The following is a 15,471-nucleotide window of genomic DNA, read 5'->3' on the forward strand; positions in this document are numbered from 1 at the left end:
CTTCTGGTACAAAGTTGTGACCTCGCATAGCACCCTCACCCGCAAACCATCTTACCGACAAACTTTTGCCGGTTATCTCCGCAGCGTCTTCCTTGACCCCCCTCAAAGCTGGGGTGTACCATGCATACCTGTCACATGATGCAACACCCTTATCCACGTTCCCATGCATCGACAAAAAAAAATAATAATAATAATAATAATAAATAATTAAAAAAGGCGAAAAGACAGAATATGTTATACTTTGTTGTATTTAATGTTTTTTCTTTTTAATGTATTTATTTATTTTTTTGCTTAACTAACAGTTATTTGTATATGTTTAAATGGAATGGTACCTTGAAGAACTCTTGCATAGTGAATATATATGCACTTTTAGTTTCTTCAATACAAATCATTACAAAAAAAAAGAAAAAAAAGGATGTTATATTTTGTTGTATTTAATGTTATTCTAATAATTTGTTTACCTAACACTCATTTGTATATGTTTAACTGGTACCTTGAAGAACTGTTGCTTTGTGTATAAAAAAATAAAAAAAAATAAAAAAAGATGGTAGAGCACTTGCCCGCGAAAGGCAAAGGTCCCGAGTTCGAGTCTCGGTCGGGCGCACAGTTTTAATCTGCCAGGAAGTTTCTCAAAATTTCTATTTCTTTTCCATGGATTTTAATTCCTACAATTTTTCTTTTGTTTCCTTTACTGCTTGCTCAATATACAGATTGAATAACATCGGGGATAGGCTACAAACCTGTCTTACTCCCTTCCCAACGATTGCTTCCCTGTCATCCCCTCGACTCTTATAACTGCCATTTGGTTTCTGTACACATTGTAAATAGCCTTTAGCTCCCTATATTTGGCACCTGCCATCTTCAGAATTTGAAAGAGAGTACTCCAGTCAACATCGTGAGAATCTTTCTCTAAGTCTATTACTATATTACATAATAAATTTTGTTCAGTGTAATTACAGTTAACAAGGCATGTCTCGTATCTTCTTTTAATTACACTCCATGATACATCCTAACCAGATATCAAAACTTACTCTAAGTAGTTGCAGTACTGCCTATTTTGTACAGAATCCACATGCACTACACAACCACAAAATGTTTTTGTATCTTAAGGAAAGAGCATCATGGCCTTAATCAGATGCTAAAGGCTAAGAGCAGCGTAGAAAATGCATTCTTTTGTTCCAGTTACAATTCTTCCCATTTTGTAGGGAACAAATGCACTGCATAATCTTCACGTCATTTTTCCACCTTAGGTAAAGAGTGGCACGACATGCGATGCACCCTGAGCCCAGCTTTCTCTTCGATGAAGATGAAGAACATGTTCTTACTAATGACGGAGATCGGACATCAGATGGTCGAGTATTTGACGAAGAAAACAGCAGAGCATTTGAGTGAGTATGTGAGACTAACAAACAAAATCTGTTTGGACATGCGAACGGATGTCCCCGCTTTTAACCAGATGCAGCTTTGAGATGGAAATTGGACTTACTAAATGTACTAATCAACATGATAATAGAAAACACACTTCACATGGGTTAATAGTAGTATATGTTCTTATTTTATTATTAATATTATTTTATTTTATTATGAATATGTTTAATGTGGGTTACCATGAAAAAGTATAGGATTATGTGTGCCCACTAGTCATTTTTCCCTTTGTACTAACATCACCAATCACTTTCATTCAATATCTTTTTCCAAAATTATTTGGTTCATTTAGTGTTAACCGAAATATTAATTTATGCAAATAAATATAGCCTAATTATCGCCTCTACTTCCCGTAAGGATTGCGGGTTCAGGAACTTACCGCAAATCCTCCTGCATACAATAATTACTGCAGACATTCTGTCGTTAAAATCTTTTTAGGTTGGCTCTTCTTAACAATCACAGTATTATAGAGGATGCTAAATCTCTGTTTTGGATGAAGAATGAGGTTCACCACATTGTTACATACAAATATGGAAAAAATGTTATGAGTAGTATCTAGCAGTAAATGTGGTTATATCGTACATGACAGGATTACAATTCACCTGTGATGCTGAGAATGGCAACAATTCTAGAGGAACAAGGTTAAAACACTACAAATCGTTCCCTAGCAGCAGAAAATTTCGGCATTGTAAAATCAAATGTGAAAAGAGCCTTTTTTAATTGTACTTTTAAGAAATTGGGAAGAAAATGATTTCCATTACTCGGTCCCGGAATTCTTCCATGGTAGAGGTAGGCAACCATTCAGATTTAGTATAAACTGCAATCATGGAAAAGTCTTGGAGGCGGGCTGCACGATGTTGGGGCGTGAGCGGAAGACGGCCTAACGGTGTGCGGGACCGTAGCCCAGCTTCATGGAGACGGTTGCGAATGGTCCTCGCCGATACCCCAGGAGCAACAGTGTCCCTAATTTGCTGGGAAGTGGCGGTGCTGTCCTCTACGGCACTGCGTAGGATCCTACGGTCTTGGCGTGCATCCGTGCGTCGCTGCGGTCCGGTCCCAGGTCGACGGGCACGTGCAGCTTCCGCCGACCACTGGCGACAACATCGATGTACTGTGGAGACCTCACGCCCCACGTGTTGAGCAATTCGGCGGTACGTCCACCCGGCCTCCCGCATGCCCACTATACGCCCTCGCTCAAAGTCCGTCAACTGCACATACGGTTCACGTCCACGCTGTCGCGGCATGCTACCAGTGTTAAAGACTGCGATGGAGCTCCGTATGCCACGGCAAACTGGCTGACACTGACGGCGGCGGTGCACAAATGCTGCGCAGCTAGCGCCATTCGACGGCCAACACCGCGGTTCCTGGTGTGTCCGCTGTGCCGTGCGTGTGATCATTGCTTGTACAGCCCTCTCGCAGTGTCCGGAGCAAGTATGGTGGGTCTGACACACCGGTGTCAATGTGTTCTTTTTTCCATTTCCAGGAGTGTATTACAGCAATGTCATCAGGGAAACTTATCAACAGTATCACCTCACCACAAATTTTAATCCCACACCGGAACTTTTATTTCCGTCATTGCTTCTTCAACAGTAGGGCAGAAAGACTTCATCTCTGCCAGTCCCTCCGTCATTTGACTATTACCCACCTCCTTCGCTGTGAACCTTCGAACTTAAGAGTCGTTGCTTCAAGCATTGCCTTGTGCACAGAACGTCGCAAATTTGATGGTGAACATCCGTTGCTGTCATGTTCAAGAGTCGAGATAAAAACACAAGGTCAATTTCAAGTCAAATCTCTCATGCGGCACTCATATTAAATTCGGTTACTAACATATCAGCTTTTCCACACTTTTGCAAAAATTAAAAAAACTGCACATGCTGCAAGTCACGTGCAAAGTGGCACATATTTGTAAAGTCAACTACATCTGTGCTGCTAGAATCCATCAATTGAAATTTCTTGGTGAATGCTATACTATAGAGGACTGTTTGAAAAAATTTTCATTTATATTTATGTGATACTAGAAGAGTTGCAGTTCACAACAGAAACGAGGGAAAGGGGTGGGGGAAGGGCTATGCTATTAGCATTATTCATAAAGAAAAAATTCCGAGTAACTAAAGGCCACGGGCATCGATTATAAATTTTCATTCATTTCATGCAGCGAATGTTAGTAAAACAGTCGTCCATTTTCAAATCGCAGTAACATGTAGGACTGACTACAAAACAAGTACAAATTTAGTACTTCATGCAGAATTCATAAAATTACACCATCTGCACCACCTAATTCACTTATTCCAATGTGTTGTCCACATCTTTGGAGCATTCGTTCGAAGATACACCACATAATGCCCCCAGTGACTTCCATGTAATCTCTTCAGTATCCTAAAAACGTTTCTGTTTTTGTCCTTTTTTATCGTAGAGAACAAGCAGATGTCACCGGAGGTCACGTGCAGAGCTTATAGAACCAGAATTCGAAGCTATCACATTGTTCTGTGATGATCAGAACGTGAAAATAACGTAACTCATGAGCCAGCGTATTCAACTGCTTGTACGCAAATGGTCAGATTCATTATAGGCTAGATGCACTATATGTTTCATAAATTCAAACTGACGTTATCCTCAAGGATTTATAATATGTCATAAGACAAAAATACCTAATGCTCTGTGCCTGGCAAAATTCCCAGTGCTGCGCCACACTTCATCCCACCCACATACACACACACATACACACACACACACACACACACACACACACACACACACACACACACACACACACAGAAGCTATCTTGCTACACATATTTAGCAAACAGTATAACACTGCAAGTAGCAAACAGTATAACAATGCAAGTAGGTTTAATAAAATTGAGGCATTATTAAAAATATTACTTAAGTGAACAACACTGCGATAAAAAATTGCGCATAAAATTGGGATGTTTGAAGCAAACATTGGCGGTGGGGGGAGGGTGTATAGGAAAATAGAGAGGGGGGTTGAGAGGGTGATGTGGAGAGAGAAGAGAGCTGAAGGAGGGGCAGAAGTGGTAGAGGCTTTTATGTGTGTGTGTGGGGGGGGGGCATTTTCTTTCTGAATGACTGTTTAGTTTTTTAAGTTCAAAGAATCCTTAAAATTCTGAAAGAAGGAGTTATTCGCCAATTCTGTCTGCCCATTTAAAATGGTATGTGGGGAATTATGTTTGTGGGTGAAAATCTCTAATTGTTCGAGAAGATCCATCTTGATTCCCTTGTCTACAGTGTGTAGGATTTGAAGGTTAGTTTTAATGTCTGTTATGGAATTTTTATTATGTGCTAGATGGGTAGCAAAAGTGGATCTATTTAAGTTGTTTAGACGAAGTGCATCAGTGTGCTCTTTGTATCGGATCTCATAATTTCTACCTGTTTGCCCTATGTAGTAGCAGGAGCAGCTGTCACATCTTAATTTATATATACCAGATTTTTGGTAGGGGGTTTGTTCTGTATTTTGTTGTTAGTGTGAAAACTTATTTTGACATTATGTGGTATGAATAGCTTAGCAAGTTTGTATGAGATATTGCCGAGAAAAGGCATACAAACGAATTTGGTTTCTTCTGCTACTGAGGTCTGGTTTGCTGGTTTTGCTTTGTTAGATATAATGTTTTTATCTAATTTTTCAATTATGCTTGGGTCATAAGCATTGTTTGATGCTATTGTTTTTAATATATTGATTTCATTAATTTTTGCAGTAGGATCAGCTTGAATCTTGTTGATACGGTTAAGTGCTGATTTGAAAAAAGCTAGTTTATGCTGATTTGGGTGGCATGATGTATTGTTTATTATGACATCTGAAGTGGTGGGTTTCCTATATATCTGAAATTTATGTTTGTTGTTGTGATGTGTTATGTTTAGGTCAAGAAAATAGATTCCTTTTTGGGTTTGGTGTTCTACTGTGAACTGTATTTTGGGGTGAACATTATTAAGTTTACCAGCTAAGGCCTCAATTTCAGTGGCTGTCCCATCATATAACAACAGGGTGTCATCAACATATCGTTTCTAATAAATGATTTTGTCTGTTTCTATTGGGTTTGCTTTAAAGAATTTAATTTCGAGATCATTAATGTAGATGTCAGCAAGAAGGCCAGCTAGACTACTGCCCATTGCTAGACCATCATGTTGAATATATATTTTGCTGTTGAAGGTGAAGTAATTGTGGGACAGCACTAATTCAAGTAAATCCATCAGCTCATAGATTTCCATGTCACTTAGCTTTTTATGTTGTAATAAGTTATTTTTTATTATTCGAAGTGTGTCTATTATAGGTATGTTTGTGTACAGGTTGACAATATCAAGGGATGCAAAGTTAGCTGCATTGGGAATGGAAATTTCTCTGATACTGTCAATCAAATCATAGGTGTTTTTTATGGAATAATTGGTTGGGAATGTATAATATTTCTTGAGTATTTCATGCAGTTTTTTAGTCACTTTGTACCCTGGGCTATTTATGGAATTCACAATCGGGCGTATCGGGTGTCCATCTTTATGAATTTTAGGTTGTGATCTAAGCTTTGGTGCTGTAGGGTTCATTATAACACATTGTTTGGCTTCAATGGATGTCAGCAGAAAGTTACAATTTTTTAACATGTCTTTTATTTTAGCTTGGTATTTGGGAGTGGGGTCAGATTTCAACTCAGTTATGTTGTTATTCTTGAAAAATTCTAGGGTTTTCTTAATGTAATCAGACTCGTACATTATCACGGCTGTGCTGCCTTTGTTAGATTTAACAACAAGGGCACTACTGTTTGTTAGCTTTTTGTTAATTTGTTTCAGTGTTGCAGATTCATCATGTTTATTACTATGGAGCCTTTGTGCATCTATGTTTTTCTTTATTATTTTGTTTGCATCATGGGCTAGAGCATTTTGATCATTCTGATCTAGTTTTGATGCTATACAGGCTATTTTGGTGTTAGTTATTAGGTCTTTAACACTGTTGTAATCAAGTTTTGTGGCAATATTATGTTTAAGTCCCTTATTTAACAAATTTAATTCTGTGCTATTGAAATTAATGCTTGTTGTGTTAACTACTCTCTCAAAGAATTTATGTTGCACGGGAGGGCATTCATTTGGTGGAATGGGGGATTTTTTGGCAATCAGGAGTGAGAGCTTTTCTTTTTGTTTATGTGCAATTTTCAACATCTCTTTATCCACATTTAGTTGGGTTAGATCTAAGAAATTCGTGATTTGGCTTAGAGTGAGATAGTTGCTTAACTCTAAGTGCAGCATGTAGATGTCCCTGTTTAACAAGTCTTTTCGTTTGTAATGTGATCTAATTTCATTTTTGATCCATACAATTTCACATTTTCTCTTGGCTGCTTGTGCAGATTCACTCTGGTCTTTAACTACAACTCTTATGTAATCAGGTGTTACATTCTCTAAGATACATTGCTTATTAAATTTGATGGCAAGAATAGTTTTCATTAGTTTCACTTTGCACTTCCTGTATTTGTTCATTGTTCCTTTTACCTGGCTAGGTAGCAAAATAAGACTTTTATCCATTGTGGATGTGGAACACTGCGACTGTGGTGTGAAAAGGTTTTCAGAAATTACTGCAACCAGTCGCCTTTTATGTAGATGTATTTTATTTAACCATGACCGGTTTCGAGTTGCCTAGCAACTCATCATCAGATGGTATATACATTCAGTGCTTTTTTGTACCCATTGTATGGGTGGTTGAGTATCTGTGGCTAGACAGAAACGAGAACAAATAATCGTTACATGTGGTACAGTAACACGAAATATTTACAGCATAATTTATGTTTAACGTATAAGAGCAAATAATCACTACATGTGGTACAGTTACACGAAATATTTACAGTTTAATTTACGTTTTGAGGTGTTACTTACAGATAAATCTTTCTGCAGGTATATATATCTCTTTTGGGACGTATTTTTGAAACCATTGTTGTTCTTGTTTTTCACAATTTCACAAGTTAAAACTTTCTCTAGATGTATATTACTTTTATGAGGCACTGTTGGAAACATATATCTTGTTTTTCGTAATCATCACTGAACACACTTAGCCACAGATACGAATACAGGATTTACACATTATAAACAAGCCAAAGATTGCAATATAACTACAGTATCAAAGATTTCAAGTTGACCAGAGACATTATTAGTCATCACTCACACTGACAAGAGATTTGTCTTTATTACATAGAAAATAAATGTAAATTAGCTTAAACTAGTAAAATGTTTATTTATAAATTAACTGTGCAATTTTAACAGGTATATAAAACTAGATTTTTTACATTATATTTCAGTTACATTTAAGATTATTGGTATTGAGAGTATTATGACAGCTAATTTCTTGCTCCTTCCATTGGATGATCTTGGCATATGATGTCTGGGATGAGAGGTTGATGGTTAACTTAAAATAATAAGTAATGCTGGTATTTGATAGGGTGTGGAAAAGGAGTTGGCGGTGGGGGGGGGGGGGGTGTATAGGAAAATAGAGAGGGGGGTTGAGAGGGTGATGTGGAGAGAGAAGAGAGCTGAAGGGGGGGCAGAAGTGGTAGAAGCTTTTATGTGTGTGTGTGTGGGGGGGGGGGGGGCATTTTCTTTCTGAATGACTGTTTAGTTTTTTAAGTTCAAAGAATCCTTAAAATTCTGAAAGAAGGAGTTATTCGCCAATTCTGTCTGCTCATTTAAAATGGTATGTGGGGAATTATGTTTGTGGGTGAAAATCTCTAATTGTTCGAGAAGATCCATCTTGATTCCCTTGTCTACAGTGTGTAGGATTTGAAGGTTAGTTTTAATGTCTGTTATGGAATGTTTATTATCTGCTAGATGGGTAGCAAAAGTGGATCTATTTAAGTTGCTTAGAGCCACCCAAATCAGCATAAACTACCTTTTTTTAAATCAGCACTTAACTGTATCAACAAGATTCAAGCTGATCCTACTGCAAAAATTAATGAAATCAATATATTGAAAACAATAGCATCAAACAATGCTTATGACCCAAGTATAATTGAAAAATTAGATAAAAACATTATATCTAACAAAGCAAAACCAGCAAACCACACCTCAGTAGCAGAAGAAACCAAATTCGTTTGTATGCCTTTTCTCGGCAATATCTCATACAAACTTGCTAAGCTATTCAAACCACATAATGTCAAAATAAGTTTTCACACTAACAACAAAATACAGAACAAAATAGCCCACAACACCAAAAGAGCCAGCACACCCTACCAAAAATCTGGTATATATAAATTAAGATGTGACTGCTGCTCCTGCTACTACACAGGGCAAACAGGTAGAAATTTTGAGATCCGATACAAAGAGCACACTGATGCACTTCGTCTAAACAACTTAAATAGATCCACTTTTGCTACCCATCTAGCACATAATAAACATTCCATAACAGACATTAAAACTAACCTTCAAATCCTACACACTGTAGACAAGGGAATCAAGATGGATCTTCTCGAACAATTAGAGATTTTCACCCACAAACATAATTCCCCACATACCATTTTAAATGAGCAGACAGATTGGCGAATAACTCCTTCTTTCAGAATTTTAAGGATTCTTTGAACTTAAAAAACTAAACAGTCATTCAGAAAGAAAATGCCCCCCCCCCCACACACACACACATAAAAGCTTCTACCACTTCTGCCCCCCCTTCAGCTCTCTTCTCTCTCCACATCACCCTCCCAACCCCCCTCTCTATTTTCCTATACACCCCCCCCCCCACCGCCAACTCCTTTTTCACACCCTATCAAATACCAGCATTACTTATTATTTTAAGTTAACCATCAACCTCTCATCCCAGACATCATATGCCAAGATCAGCCAATGGAAGGAGCAAGAAATTAGCTGTCATAATACTCTCAATACCAATAATCTTGAATGTAACTGAAATATAATGTAAAAAATCTAGTTTTATATACCTGTTAAAATTGCACAGTTAATTTATAAATAAACATTTTACTAGTTTAAGCTAATTTACATTTATTTTCTATGTATAAAAGACAAATCTCTTGTCAGTGTGAGTGATGACTAAAATGTCTCTGGTCAACTTGAAATCTTTGATACTGTAGTTATATTGCAATCTTTGGCTTGTTTATAATGTGTAAATCCTGTATTCGTATCTGTGGCTAAGTGTGTTCAGCGATGATTACGAAAAACAAGATATATGTTTCCAACAGTGCCTCATAAAAGTAATATACATCTAGAGAAAGTTTTAACTTGTGAAATTGTGAAAAACAAGAACAACAATGGTTTCAAAAATACGTCCCAAAAGAGATATATATACCTGCAGAAAGATTTATCTGTAAGTAACACCTCAAAACGTAAATTAAACTGTAAATATTTCGTGTAACTGTACCACATGTAGTGATTATTTGCTCTTATACGTTAAATATAAATTACGCTGTAAATATTTCGTGTTACTGTAACACATGTAGCGATTATTTGTTCTCGTTTCTGTCTAGCCACAGATACTCAACCACCCACACAATGGGTACAAAAAAGCACTGAATGTATATACCATCTGATGAGTTGCTAGGCAACTCGAAACCGGTCATGGTTAAATAAAATACATCTACATAAAAGGCGACTGGTTGCAGTAATTTCTGAAAACCTTTTCACACCACAGTCGCAGTGTTCCACATCCACAATGGATAAAAGTCTTATTTTGCTACCTAGCCAGGTAAAAGGAACAATGAACAAATACAGGAAGTGCAAAGTGAAACTAATGAAAACTATTCTTGCCATCAAATTTAATAAGCAATGTATCTTAGAGAATGTAACACCTGATTACATAAGAGTTGTAGTTAAAGACCAGAGTGAATCTGCACAAGCAGCCAAGAGAAAATGTGAAATTGTATGGATCAAAAATGAAATTAGATCACATTACAAACGAAAAGACTTGTTAAACAGGGACATCTACATGCTGCACTTAGAGTTAAGCAACTATCTCACTCTAAGCCAAATCACGAATTTCTTAGATCTAACCCAACTAAATGTGGATAAAGAGATGTTGAAAATTGCACATAAACAAAAAGAAAAGCTCTCACTCCTGATTGCCAAAAAATCCCCCATTCCACCAAATGAATGCCCTCCCGTGCAACATAAATTCTTTGAGAGAGTAGTTAACACAACAAGCATTAATTTCAATAGCACAGAATTAAATTTGTTAAATAAGGGACTTAAACATAATATTGCCACAAAACTTGATTACAACAGTGTTAAAGACCTAATAACTAACACCAAAATAGCCTGTATAGCATCAAAACTAGATCAGAATGATCAAAATGCTCTAGCCCATGATGCAAACAAAATAATAAAGAAAAACATAGATGCACAAAGGCTCCATAGTAATAAACATGATGAATCTGCAACACTGAAACAAATTAACAAAAAGCTAACAAACAGTAGTGCCCTTGTTGTTAAATCTAACAAAGGCAGCACAGCCGTGATAATGTACGAGTCTGATTACATTAAGAAAACCCTAGAATTTTTCCAGAATAACAACATAACTGAGTTGAAATCTGACCCCACTCCCAAATACCAAGCTAAAATAAAAGACATGTTAAAAAATTGTAATTTTCTCCTGACATCCATTGAAGCCAAACAATGTGTTATAATGAACCCTACAGCACCAAAGCTTAGATCACAACCTAAAATTCATAAAGATGGACACCCGATACGCCCGATTGTGAATTCCATAAATAGCCCAGGGTACAAAGTGACTAAAAAACTGCATGAAATACTCAAGAAATATTATACATTCCCAACCAATTATTCCATAAAAAACACCTATGATTTGATTGACAGTATCAGAGAAATTTCCATTCCCAATGCAGCTAACTTTGCATCCCTTGATATTGTCAACCTGTACACAAACATACCTATAATAGACACACTTCGAATAATAAAAAATAACTTATTACAACATAAAAAGCTAAGTGACATGGAAATCTATGAGCTGATGGATTTACTTGAATTAGTGCTGTCCCACAATTACTTCACCTTCAACAGCAAAATATATATTCAACATGATGGTCTAGCAATGGGCAGTAGTCTAGCTGGCCTTCTTGCTGACATCTACATTAATGATCTCGAAATTAAATTCTTTAAAGCAAACCCAATAGAAACAGACAAAATCATTTATTAGAAACGATATGTTGATGACACCCTGTTGTTATATGATGGGACAGCCACTGAAATTGAGGCCTTAGCTGGTAAACTTAATAATGTTCACCCCAAAATACAGTTCACAGTAGAACACCAAACCCAAAAAGGAATCTATTTTCTTGACCTAAACATAACACATCACAACAACAAACATAAATTTCAGATATATAGGAAACCCACCACTTCAGATGTCATAATAAACAATACATCATGCCACCCAAATCAGCATAAACTAGCTTTTTTCAAATCAGCACTTAACTGTATCAACAAGATTCAAGCTGATCCTACTGCAAAAATTAATGAAATCAATATATTAAAAACAATAGCATCAAACAATGCTTATGACCCAAGCATAATTGAAAAATTAGATAAAAACATTATATCTAACAAAGCAAAACCAGCAAACCAGACCTCAGTAGCAGAAGAAACCAAATTCGTTTGTATGCCTTTTCTCGGCAATATCTCATACAAACTTGCTAAGCTATTCAAACCACATAATGTCAAAATAAGTTTTCACACTAACAACAAAATACAGAACAAAATAGCCCACAACACCAAAAGAGCCAGCACACCCTACCAAAAATCTGGTATATATAAATTAAGATGTGACAGCTGCTCCTGCTACTACATAGGGCAAACAGGTAGAAATTTTGAGATCCGATACAAAGAGCACACTGATGCACTTCGTCTAAACAACTTAAATAGATCCACTTTTGCTACCCATCTAGCACATAATAAACATTCCATAACAGACATTAAAACTAACCTTCAAATCCTACACACTGTAGACAAGGAAATCAAGATGGATCTTCTCGAACAATTAGAGATTTTCACCCACAAACATAATTCCCCACATACCATTTTAAATGAGCAGACAGAATTGGCGAATAACTCCTTCTTTCAGAATTTTAAGGATTCTTTGAACTTAAAAAACTAAACAGTCATTCAGAAAGAAAATGCCCCTCCCCACACACACACACATAAAAGCTTCTACCACTTCTGCCCCCCCTTCAGCTCTCTTCTCTCTCCACATCACCCTCTCAACCCCCCTCTCTATTTTCCTATACACCCCCCCCCACCGCCAACTCCTTTTCCACACCCTATCAAATACCAGCATTACTTATTATTTTAAGTTAACCATCAACCTCTCATCCCAGACATCATATGCCAAGATCAGCCAATGGAAGGAGCAAGAAATTAGCTGTCATAATACTCTCAATACCAATAATCTTAAATGTAACTGAAATATAATGTAAAAAATCTAGTTTTATATACCTGTTAAAATTGCACAGTTAATTTATAAATAAACATTTTACTAGTTTAAGTTAATTTACATTTATTTTCTATGTAATAAAGACAAATCTCTTGTCAGTGTGAGTGATGACTAATAATGTCTCTGTTTATAATGTGTAAATCCTGTATTCGTATCTGTGGCTAAGTGTGTTCAGCGATGATTACGAAAAACAAGATATATGTTTCCAACAGTGCCTCATAAAAGTAATATACATCTAGAGAAAGTTTTAACTTGTGAAATTGTGAAAAACAAGAACAACAATGGTTTCAAAAATACGTCCCAAAAGAGATATATATACCTGCAGAAAGATTTATCTGTAAGTAACACCTCAAAACGTAAATTAAACTGTAAATATTTCGTGTAACTGTACCACATGTAGTGATTATTTGCTCTTATACGTTAAACATAAATTATGCTGTAAATATTTCGTGTTACTGTACCACATGTAACGATTATTTGTTCTCGTTTCTGTCTAGCCACAGATACTCAACCACCCACACAATGGGTACAAAAAAGCACTGAATGTATATACCATCTGATGATGAGTTGCTAGGCAACTCGAAACCGGTCATGGTTAAATAAAATACATCTACATAAAAGGCGACTGGTTGCAGTAATTTCTGAAAACCTTTTCACACCACAGTCGCAGTGTTCCACATCCACAATGAATAAAAGTCTTACTATTTTTAATAATCTGAGACATTTACATCCCCTTCAAAGCGGAAACTGTTAGTCTCAAAAGAAAAGTGAATAGGATGTTTTTACAGCAAATTTAATGTAGTTAATTTTTGTAGTAGATAAACAATTTTTCTCGAAACCGCGGGTTCCGAGTTATTCAAGAAAAACATAAAGAAGTGACCCACCGTGACGTTGACACCCCACCAGTGCGGATTTTTAATATGTTGTTCATGAGACTCCCTCGTACCAATGTACAAAAATTAGAAACTACACCATTATTTTTCTCCTACTCGCCCTTTTCTTATATTTGTTGACTGGCCTTTTACCTTTTCTAAAATGTTTGAGATTTCAGACAAAGGTGAACCTGGTGAAGTTGGTCGGTATTCCTTTGTCTTTTTTATACAATGGCTTACGTCAACCATATGTAGAGACGGACATATTCATATTACAGAAGTTACTTGAACTGGCTGGGTCAAGTTATTCCTTGGCTTCATCTAGTGACGCTGATAACCATAACTTTTCAGAAACATTGATAAGATGCTTGTTAAAAATTTTCTCTACATTGCCCATATTTGTCACCATCGTATTACTTACTGTAAATTCTAGCTGGTGCTTTCCATTTCTAGTTGTGTTAATCACTTTCTTCCTATATCCTACAGTGTCTTTATTTTGGTACGTGTTATGACTATCTGTTCCTCGTAATTCATTTGCTTTAATGTCTCTATTAATATCTTGAGTATTTTTCAGCATATATTTTAACGAACTATAACATCAACTTCAGAGCTGTTTCCCATTGGCAGTTCTTGTTGTTGTGATCTTCAGTCCAGAGACTGGTTTGATGCAGCTCTCCATGCTATTCTAGCCTGTGCAAGCTTCTTCAACGCCGAGCAACTACTACAACTTACATCCTTCTGAACCTGCTTAGTGTATTCATCTCTTGGTCTTCCTCTACCGCCGGCCGGAGTGGCCGTGCGGTTCTAGGCGCTACAGTCTAGAACCGCGAGGCCGCTACGGTCGCAGATTCAAATCCTGCCTCGGGCTAGTTCTAAATTCTAGGGGACTGATGACCTCAGAAGTTGAGTCCCATAGTGCTCAGAGCCATTTGAACATTTTTTGAAATCTTCCTCTACGATTTTTACCCTCCACACTTTCCTCAAATACTAAATTGATGATTCCTTGATGCCTCAGAATATGTTGTACCAAACGATTCCTTCTTCTACTCAAGTTGCACCACAAATTCCTCTTCTCCCCAATTCTATTCAGTACCTCCTCATTAGTTACGTGATCCACTCATCCAATCTTCAGCATTCTTCTGTAGCAACACATTTCGAAAGCTTCTTTTCTCTTCTTGTCTTAACTATTTATCGATCATGTTTCACTTCCATACATGGCAACATTCCATACAAATACTTCCAGAAACGACTTCCTGACACATAAATCTGTACTCTATGTTAACCAATTTCTCTTCTTCAGAAGCGCTTTCCTTGCCAGAGACAGTCTACATTTTATATCCTCTCTCCTTCGACCGTCATCAGTTATGTAGCTTCCTAAATAGCAAAACTCATCCACTACTTTAAGTCTCTCGTTTCCTAATCTAATTTCCTAACATCATTTTTCTTTTGTATGCATTTTTCTTTTGTTTGCATCACTGCTTACTCAGTATACAGATTGAATAACATCTGGGATTGGTTACAACCCTGTCTCATCCCATTCTCAATCACTGCTACCCTTTCATGCCCCTTGACACTTATAACTGCCATCTGGTTTCTGTAAAAATTGTAAATAGCCTTTCCCTCCTTGTATTTTACCTCTATCACCCAACTTGGCAGTTATAGTTTCCTTATGTCATAAATGATACCGTTATTTTCTGAGTAAGCAATGTCTTTGTTTTGGCCGGCTGGAGTGGCCTT

At 36.8% G+C, this 15,471-nt stretch overlaps 1 pseudogene; it reads left to right on the forward strand.

Moving 5' to 3' along the window:
- Nucleotides 1-15,471, forward strand: part of LOC126336107 (cytochrome P450 9e2-like) — a 107,520-nt pseudogene that overhangs the window by 57,231 nt on the left and 34,818 nt on the right.

The sequence above is a fragment of the Schistocerca gregaria genome, chromosome 2 (assembly GCF_023897955.1).
Source record: "Schistocerca gregaria isolate iqSchGreg1 chromosome 2, iqSchGreg1.2, whole genome shotgun sequence".
Classification (NCBI taxonomy): Eukaryota; Metazoa; Arthropoda; class Insecta; order Orthoptera; family Acrididae; genus Schistocerca; species Schistocerca gregaria.